The 10,000-nt window shown below is 55.0% G+C and overlaps 1 non-coding gene across 1 annotated transcript; it reads right to left on the minus strand.

The window, feature by feature from the left end:
- Positions 1 to 876: 876 nt before the first annotated feature.
- LOC145656771 (18S ribosomal RNA) lies at positions 877 to 2,715 on the minus strand. The gene has a single exon (XR_014122365.1). It is a non-coding gene; the product is annotated as an 18S ribosomal RNA (ribosomal RNA).
- Between the last annotated feature and the right edge of the window lie 7,285 nt (positions 2,716 to 10,000).

A 10,000-nucleotide genomic window follows, 5' to 3' on the forward strand; every position in this document is an offset into this window, starting at 1 on the left:
TTTTATTTCAGGCTCAGTTTAGGTCTTTCACCACGACTACAAAGACAGGTTTAAAAGGTTTCACCAACCGGTCAGGCGCCCCCGTCTGCGAGTGTTGAAACGGGCGCGGGGTTGCGCTTTGCCCACACGCCCCACGTGGCAGACGAGTCAGTCTTTGAACCGCGGCCCTCCGCGCCCGCCCCGTCCGACCCCTCGAAAGGGGTGGAACTCACGTAGCGTGGGCCAAGCCCTAGGTACCTGCCGGGGGTCCCCCTGAGACTCCTTTCTGAGAGAGAGAAGCAGGGGAACCGGCTGCGCCACCCACCACCACCACGCCCCAGGACGCCGGTGGGCGGACGAACACAGGAAGGGCCATGGCCTGCCCCACGAGGAGCAGCGCTCGCAACCCCCCCCGGAAAGTCCGCTCGTCAGCGAGCAAGGGGACGGGGATGAATGACAAGGACAACAAAATAGGAAAACCCCTCGCGGTGGACGGAGGCAGCGGCCGTGCGAGCGAGAGGGAGGGCGCGGGACGGACCCGTACGACCCGCTCGACTCGCAGGCGCTTCTCCTGCCGGCAAGGTGAGGGGAAACCGGCCTTCGCCCGACGAGCGGGGACGCCGAGTTTTTTGAACGACGCGTCTCTCGCGCTGGAACCCAGAGAATACCGGGGCCTGCGGGGGGGGGGTGCTGAAGGACGACGCGGAGGAAGAGGCGGAGGACGAGGAAGGGGTGGGAGGGACTAGGCTCCTCCTTTATGCCTTCTGTCCAGCCTGACCTGCAAGCGACCACGTGTAACAGCAACCCCGAAGACCCTTTCGACCCTGGGCCCCGACGCGGGGGGACGGCGAAGTCGAGGGGGTCGGGAGAGGAGGCACGCCGGACAGCGTTACCCGTTAATGATCCTTTCGCAGGTTCACCTACGAAAACCTTGTTACGACTTTTACTTCCTCTAGATAGTCAAGTTTGATCGACTTCTCGGCGCTCCGCCAAGGCCCGCGAGGAGCCCCGGCGGGGCCGATCCGAGGACCTCACTAAACCATCCGATCGGTAGTAGCGACGGGCGGTGTGTACAAAGGGCAGGGACTTAATCAACGCGAGCTTATGACCCGCGCTTACTGGGAATTCCTCGTTCATGGGGAATAATTGCAATCCCCAGTCCCCATCACGAATGGGGTTCAGCGGATTACCCGCACCTCTCGGTGTAGGGTAGGCACACGCTGATCCAACCATTGTGGCGCGCGTGCAGCCCCGGACATCTAAGGGCATCACAGACCTGTTATTGCTCCATCTCGCGTGGCTGAACGCCACTTGTCCCTCTAAGAAGTTTGACGCCGACCGCGGAGGGCCGCGTAACTATTTAGCATGCCGGAGTCTCGTTCGTTATCGGAATTAACCAGACAAATCGCTCCACCAACTAAGAACGGCCATGCACCACCACCCACAGAATCGAGAAAGAGCTATCAATCTGTCAATCCTTTCCGTGTCCGGGCCGGGTGAGGTTTCCCGTGTTGAGTCAAATTAAGCCGCAGGCTCCACTCCTGGTGGTGCCCTTCCGTCAATTCCTTTAAGTTTCAGCTTTGCAACCATACTCCCCCCGGAACCCACAGACTCGTGGTTTCCCTCACGCTGCCCGGCGGGTCATGGGAATAACGCCGCCGGATCGCGGGTCGGCATAGTTTACGGTCGGAACTACGACGGTATCTGATCGTCTTCGAACCTCCGACTTTCGTTCTTGATTAATGAAAACATTCTTGGCAAATGCTTTCGCTTTCGTCCGTCTTGCGCCGGTCCAAGAATTTCACCTCTAGCGGCGCAATACGAATGCCCCCGGCCGTCCCTCTTAATCATGGCCCTGGTTCAGGAAACCCACAAAATAGAACCGGAGTCCTATTCCATTATTCCTAGCTCAGGTATTCAGGCGAGAAGCGGGCCCGCTTTGAACACTCTAATTTTTTCAAAGTAAACGCTCCGAGCCCCGTCCGGACACCCAGCCAAGGGCATCCGGGGGGCACCGGGAGACAGGGTCTGAGACAGGCGGTGGCACGCCTCGCGGCGGACCGCCAGCCCACTCCCGACATCCAACTACGAGCTTTTTAACTGCAGCAACTTTAATATACGCTATTGGAGCTGGAATTACCGCGGCTGCTGGCACCAGACTTGCCCTCCAATGGGTCCTCACCCATGGGTTTAGGATACGCTCATTCCGATTACAGGGCCTCGAAAGAGACCTGTATCGTTATTTTTCGTCACTACCTCCCCGTGTCGGGAATGGGTAATTTGCGCGCCTGCTGCCTTCCTTGGATGTGGTAGCCGTTTCTCAGGCTCCCTCTCCGGAATCGAACCCTGATTCCCCGTTACCCGTGGTCACCATGGTAGCCGACTATGGTACCATCGAAAGTTGATAGGGCAGACATTCGAATGAGACGTCGCCGCCGCGGAGGGCGCGCGATCGGCCCGAGGTTATCTAGAGTCACCAAAGCGGCCGGGGGGCCCGAGCCCCCCGGATGGGTTTTGGGTCTGATAAATGCACGCATCCCCCGAAGGGTCAGCGCTCGTTTGCATGTATTAGCTCTAGAATTACCACAGTTATCCGAGTAACGTGTGGAGCGATCAAAGGAACCATAACTGATTTAATGAGCCATTCGCAGTTTCACTGTACCGGCCGTGTGCACTTAGACCTGCATGGCTTAATCTTTGAGACAAGCATATGTTACTGGCAGGATCAACCAGGTAGTTTGCACCGTGGTCTGGGATGAACCACGAGTGACATCCGCCTCCCCTTCCGGGGGCTAGGAAGCAGCGGGTTGTAAGTGCGTGCGCCGTCAGGTCCAGACGCCATACAGGGCTACCCAGGACAGCTTCCGCGGCCAGTGTAAACGTGCTCGCGCACCGCCCTCTGGCCTTCGGACGCCGACCTCTCACCTTGATGCAAAGCTGTCCCATCCGGTCATGCCCGCACCGTACCCCGTCCACCTCCTCCGGAGGTGCGGACGGCCGACTCCAGGTGCTTTCGGCGTTCCCTCTCTTCACGCCGTTTTGATTTTCGTGGGCCGCTGGTGGGGGGACAAGGGAAAGACCTCGTCGAATTCCCTCCCCCCTAGCCTCGCTCAACCTACGTTTCGTGATGTAACCAAGAAGAGTGATTCGTGGGCCCAGGTAGGTTTGAAGAGGAGGCCAACAAAGCAGGGCACTCCCTTCCTCCCAAACCACAGACACCAGTATAGGACAACTGAGTAGACAGACTGGCCGTCTGAGTCTCCCCCAGAGAGTTCTGGGATGGGTTACAAATAACCCCCACCCCCCATCAGAGGCTTGACCCGCTAGAACCAGGGAGGATCTGTCAAAACCGCTCTCCACATCAGAAGTTCTGGATCAGCCGGGGCTGGTCGGCAGACGTCCACCTAAGGCCGTGGCCTAACCCCGTGTGGGGGGATAGCGCTCGCACCCGTACACGTGGACACCCGCTCGTCAAATGGCTGGCTCCTCACTTACCGTAGGGGGAATGGTTTGCCTACCCCTGGCGGGTCTGGTACTCCACTCTACCAAACAAGGAAGCAACACACCAATAGACCCCTGCAACACCGGGCAGCTTTGGGCAGTGTCACTACACTCCTCCTTGTTCTTCACGTTCCTTCCGTGGTGATTTTTTTTTTTTTTTCGTGGCCATTGCCGTGCATGGCTTCCCCATCGCTTTGCATGCTCTCCATTGCCTCGTGCTGCTTCACCATTGGTCTCACCTGGAGACCGAAGCCGCTCTCCCAGTAACCCGATGGTACCTGGCCAGAAAACCCCGTGCCCGATTTCATCTAGGACAAGGGCCAAACCACAGACCGTGCCCGTCCAGGGTCAACCCCTGGTCGGACAGGCCTGGTGGGTCGATACCATGGATGTGGCAGGCCGACGAGAATCCACTGGTACATTTACAAACACGCCCACCCTGGTGGCATGGCTGTACGACCCATCGTCGAAGCACGCTGCGGCGGACTGAGCCATTGGATCCAGTTGCCTGGGCGTACACTCAGCCCAACAGACGCACTCGGGTCGGGGAGAGCAAAGCAGACTGTGTGCCTGGATGTGCCCACTTCCATAGGGGAATCGGCATGATGGTTCACTTAACCCGAGGAGGGCTCCCCTCGCGGGATAAGCACCCCCCTCGGGGGATGGGGGGGGGGGGGGGGCATCCAGAGCACACCACTTTCCGGTAGGGGACAGGCGTTTGATCATGTGTCCGAGGGAGAGCTCCCCTTGCCGGCCGAACACCCCTCGGACTCCCCTTGGGCTTCCAGAGAACGCCACTGGATGAATTTAGTGCTTGGACCCCATTGATTCTCTTTGCTCTCCCATATACCCGACGGGACCTATTTGCAAAACCCCGTGCCAACCAGACCTCCAGGAAGGGGGCTGGCGGCTAACCATGCCCAGCAGGGTGCACCCTGGTCGGACACTTTGGGAGGGTCGAGAGCCTGGAAGTGCCACCCGGGGGAGTAATTCTGATTTCCGTTTTAATGCACTCAGGGACAGCCCGAGGACCTCTGTAGTGCACCTGAGGCGGACTGAGCCGTCGGGTCCAGGGGTCTGGAGTTCGGAACCTCCAGGGTTCACCTGGCTGTTCTCTTAGCCCGGCAGGGTGCACCCTGGTCGGACACTTTGGGAGGGTCGAGAGCCTGGATGTGCCACCCCGACGAGTAATGAGTTTTCCCTTCGTATCTCTTCCGGACCAGGTCCGATTCGCACGAAACTCGCTGGGCATGGCCAGGAGCGCCCCCTGCTGCCCACGCCACCGTCCCCGCGCTTCTACTCCCGAGGGCCGAGGAGACAGCGAAGCGTGGGTCGGGTCGCCTGCTTCCAGGGTCTCCCTGGTACTCTCCAGTCTCCCGAGTCCATCGGGTCCGACCTCGTATTTTTAGCCCAGACGGGGAATGAGAAAGGGGCCCCCGACCGCCCGAGGGCGGGCGCTCGCTTCTCAGCCTAGGAACGTCCGATTCCCACGAAACTTTTACGCCAGACGTTCCTGGCAGCGAGCGCGTTCAAAGGTGACCCGCGCTGCTTCTCTCCTCCCAAGGGCCGAAGAGATATTCGTCTTCAAACCCGACCGGCCCTGTGTTTGCCGCCCCGGCGGTTTTAAAAAATCATAGCGTAAAAACGGTGGGTGCGCTTCGCCTGCCGCTTGGACAGCGTTAAACGGCAGCCCCGGCTCTTTCCAAAGGGCCCTCAACCGACTTTCTGCTCCCAAGGAGCCCAGAGATATGAAACCGAAAAATCAAAACCCCGTGCCAACCAGACCTCCAGGAAGGGGGCTGGCGGCTAACCATGCCCGGCAGGGTGCACCCTGGTCGGACGCTTTGGGAGGGTCGAGAGCCTGGATGTGCCACCCCGACGAGTAATGAGTTTTCCCTTCGTATCTCTTCCGGACCAGGTCCGATTCGCACGAAACTCGCTGGGCATGGCCAGGAGCGCCCCCTGCTGCCCACGCCACCGTCCCCGCGCTTCTACTCCCGAGGGCCGAGGAGACAGCGAAGCGTGGGTCGGGTCGCCTGCTTCCAGGGTCTCCCTGGTACTCTCCAGTCTCCCGAGTCCATCGGGTCCGACCTCGTATTTTTAGCCCAGACGGGGAATGAGAAAGGGGCCCCCGACCGCCCGAGGGCGGGCGCTCGCTTCTCAGCCTAGGAACGTCCGATTCCCACGAAACTTTTACGCCAGACGTTCCTGGCAGCGAGCGCGTTCAAAGGTGACCCGCGCTGCTTCTCTCCTCCCAAGGGCCGAAGAGATATTCGTCTTCAAACCCGACCGGCCCTGTGTTTGCCGCCCCGGCGGTTTTAAAAAATCATAGCGTAAAAACGGTGGGTGCGCTTCGCCTGCCGCTTGGACAGCGTTAAACGGCAGCCCCGGCTCTTTCCAAAGGGCCCTCAACCGACTTTCTGCTCCCAAGGAGCCCAGAGATATGAAACCGATAAATCAAAACCCCGTGCCAACCAGACCTCCAGGAAGGGGGCTGGCGGCTAACCATGCCCGGCAGGGTGCACCCTGGTCGGACGCTTTGGGAGGGTCGAGAGCCTGGATGTGCCACCCCGACGAGTAATGAGTTTTCCCTTCGTATCTCTTCCGGACCAGGTCCGATTCGCACGAAACTCGCTGGGCATGGCCAGGAGCGCCCCCTGCTGCCCAGGCCTGGCTCTGGGCCTGGGCACACTTCATTCACTTTGTACCTTTAAATCATACTACTACTACTACTACTACCACCAGAATTCCAGGGCCAAGAGGTCACACAGTCATACACAGCAAAGTAGCTCTGGGCCTGGGCACACTTCAAGAAGTTTGTCCCTTTATATAAGCCTAGAAATAGACTTCCAGGCCCAAGAGTTCAAACACATTCATGCCCAGCAAAGTAGCTCTGGGCCTGGGCACACTTCAATCACTTTGTGCCTTTAAATCATACTACTACTACCAGACTTCCAGGCCCAAGAGGTCAAACACAGTCATGCCCAGCAAAGTAGCTCTGGGCCTGGGCACACTTCATTCACTTTGTGCCTTTAAATCATACTACTACTACCACCAGAATTCCAGGGCCAAGAGGTCACACAGTCATACACAGCAAAGTAGCTCTGGGCCTGGGCACACTTCAAGAAGTTTGACCCTTTATATAAGCCTAGAAATAGACTTCCAGAGCCAAGAGGTCAAACACAGTCATGCACAGCAAAGTAGCTCTGGGCCTGGGCACACTTCAAGCACTTTGTGCCTTTAAATCATACTACTACTACTACTACTACTACTACTACTACTACTACCAGACTTCCAGGCCCAAGAGTTCAAACACATTCATGCCCAGCAAAGTAGCTCTGGGCCTGGGCACACTTCATTCACTTTGTGCCTTTAAATCATACTACTACTACCACCAGACTTCCAGGGCCAAGAGGTCAACCACAGTCATGCACAGCAAAGTAGCTCTGGGCCTGGGCACACTTCAAGATGTTTGACCCTTTATATAAGCCTAGAAATAGACTTCCAGGCCCAAGAGTTCAAACACATTCATGCCCAGCAAAGTAGCTCTGGGCCTGGGCACACTTCAATCACTTTGTGCCTTTAAATCATACTACTACTACCACCAGACTTCCAGGCCCAAGAGGTCAAACACAGTCATGCCCAGCAAAGTAGCTCTGGGCCTGGGCACACTTCAATCACTTTGTGCCTTTAAATCATACTACTACTACCACCAGACTTCCAGGCCCTGGAGGTCACACCTTCATGCCTAGCAAGGTTGCTTTACACCTGCGCACACTTCAGACCGTTTCACTCTTTTAATCCTTCAAAGTACCACATTTCCAGACCCAAGAGGTCACAGAATCATGCCCAGCAAAGTAGCTCTGGGCCTGGGCACACTTCAATCACTTTGTGCCTTTAAATCATACTACTACTACCAGACTTCCAGGCCCCAGAGGTCAAACACAGTCATGCCCAGCAAAGTAGCTCTGGGCCTGGGCACACTTCAAGAAGTTTGACTCTTTATATAAGCCTAGAAATAGACTTCCAGAGCCAAGAGGTCAAACACAGTCATGCACAGCAAAGTAGCTCTGGGCCTGGGCACACTTCATTCACTTTGTACCTTTAAATCATACTACTACTACCAGACTTCCAGGCCCAAGAGTTCAAACACATTCATGCCCAGCAAAGTAGCTCTGGGCCTGGGCACACTTCAATCACTTTGTGTCTTTAAATCATACTACTACTACCAGACTTCCAGGCCCCAGAGGTCAAACACAGTCATGCCCAGCAAAGTAGCTCTGGGCCTGGGCACACTTCAAGAAGTTTGACCCTTTATATAAGCCTAGAAATAGACTTTCAGGCCCAAGAGGTCAAACACAGTCATGCCCAGCAAAGTAGCTGTGGGCCTGGGCACACTTCATTCACTTTGTACCTTTAAATCATACTACTACTACTATTACTACTACTACTACTACTACTACTACTACTACCAGACTTCCAGGCCCAAGAGGTCAAACACAGTCATGCCCAGCAAAGTAGCTCTGGGCCTGGGCACACTTCAAGAAGTTTGACCCTTTATATAAGCCTAGAAATAGACTTCCAGGCCCAAGAGTTCAAACACATTCATGCCCAGCAAAGTAGCTCTGGGCCTGGGCACACTTCAATCACTTTGTGCCTTTAAATCATACTACTACTACCAGACTTCCAGGCCCCAGAGGTCAAACACAGTCATGCCCAGCAAAGTAGCTCTGGGCCTGGGCACACTTCAAGAAGTTTGACCCTTTATATAAGCCTAGAAATAGACTTCCAGAGCCAAGAGGTCAAACACAGTCATGCCCAGCAAAGTAGCTCTGGGCCTGGGCACACTTCAATCACTTTGTGCCTTTAAATCATACTACTACTACCACCAGACTTCCAGGCCCAAGAGGTCAAACACAGTCATGCCCAGCAAAGTAGCTCTGGGCCTGGGCACACTTCAATCACTTTGTGCCTTTAAATCATACTACTACTACCACCAGACTTCCAGGCCCTGGAGGTCACACCTTCATGCCTAGCAAGGTTGCTTTACACCTGCGCACACTTCAGACCGTTTCACTCTTTTAATCCTTCAAAGTACCACATTTCCAGACCCAAGAGGTCACAGAATCATGCCCAGCAAAGTAGCTCTGGGCCTGGGCACACTTCAATCACTTTGTGCCTTTAAATCATACTACTACTACCAGACTTCCAGGCCCCAGAGGTCAAACACAGTCATGCCCAGCAAAGTAGCTCTGGGCCTGGGCACACTTCAAGAAGTTTGACCCTTTATATAAGCCTAGAAATAGACTTCCAGAGCCAAGAGGTCAAACACAGTCATGCACAGCAAAGTAGCTCTGGGCCTGGGCACACTTCATTCACTTTGTACCTTTAAATCATACTACTACTACCAGACTTCCAGGCCCAAGAGTTCAAACACATTCATGCCCAGCAAAGTAGCTCTGGGCCTGGGCACACTTCAATCACTTTGTGTCTTTAAATCATACTACTACTACCAGACTTCCAGGCCCCAGAGGTCAAACACAGTCATGCCCAGCAAAGTAGCTCTGGGCCTGGGCACACTTCAAGAAGTTTGACCCTTTATATAAGCCTAGAAATAGACTTTCAGGCCCAAGAGGTCAAACACAGTCATGCCCAGCAAAGTAGCTGTGGGCCTGGGCACACTTCATTCACTTTGTACCTTTAAATCATACTACTACTACTACTACTACTACTACTACTACTACTACTACTACTACCAGACTTCCAGGCCCAAGAGGTCAAACACAGTCATGCCCAGCAAAGTAGCTCTGGGCCTGGGCACACTTCAAGAAGTTTGACCCTTTATATAAGCCTAGAAATAGACTTCCAGGCCCAAGAGTTCAAACACATTCATGCCCAGCAAAGTAGCTCTGGGCCTGGGCACACTTCAATCACTTTGTGCCTTTAAATCATACTACTACTACCAGACTTCCAGGCCCCAGAGGTCAAACACAGTCATGCCCAGCAAAGTAGCTCTGGGCCTGGGCACACTTCAAGAAGTTTGACCCTTTATATAAGCCTAGAAATAGACTTCCAGAGCCAAGAGGTCAAACACAGTCATGCCCAGCAAAGTAGCTCTGGGCCTGGGCACACTTCAATCACTTTGTGCCTTTAAATCATACTACTACTACCACCAGACTTCCAGGCCCAAGAGGTCAAACACAGTCATGCCCAGCAAAGTAGCTCTGGGCCTGGGCACACTTCAATCACTTTGTGCCTTTAAATCATACTACTACTACCACCAGACTTCCAGGCCCTGGAGGTCACACCTTCATGCCTAGCAAGGTTGCTTTACACCTGCGCACACTTCAGACCGTTTCACTCTTTTAATCCTTCAAAGTACCACATTTCCAGACCCAAGAGGTCACAGAATCATGCCCAGCAAAGTAGCTCTGGGCCTGGGCACACTTCAATCACTTTGTGCCTTTAAATCATACTACTACTACCAGACTTCCAGGCCCCAGAGGTCAAACACAGTCAT

Source organism: Electrophorus electricus, unplaced genomic scaffold, assembly GCF_041902795.1.
Source record: "Electrophorus electricus isolate QZ-2024a unplaced genomic scaffold, ASM4190279v1 Scaffold91, whole genome shotgun sequence".
NCBI lineage: Eukaryota > Metazoa > Chordata > Actinopteri > Gymnotiformes > Gymnotidae > Electrophorus > Electrophorus electricus.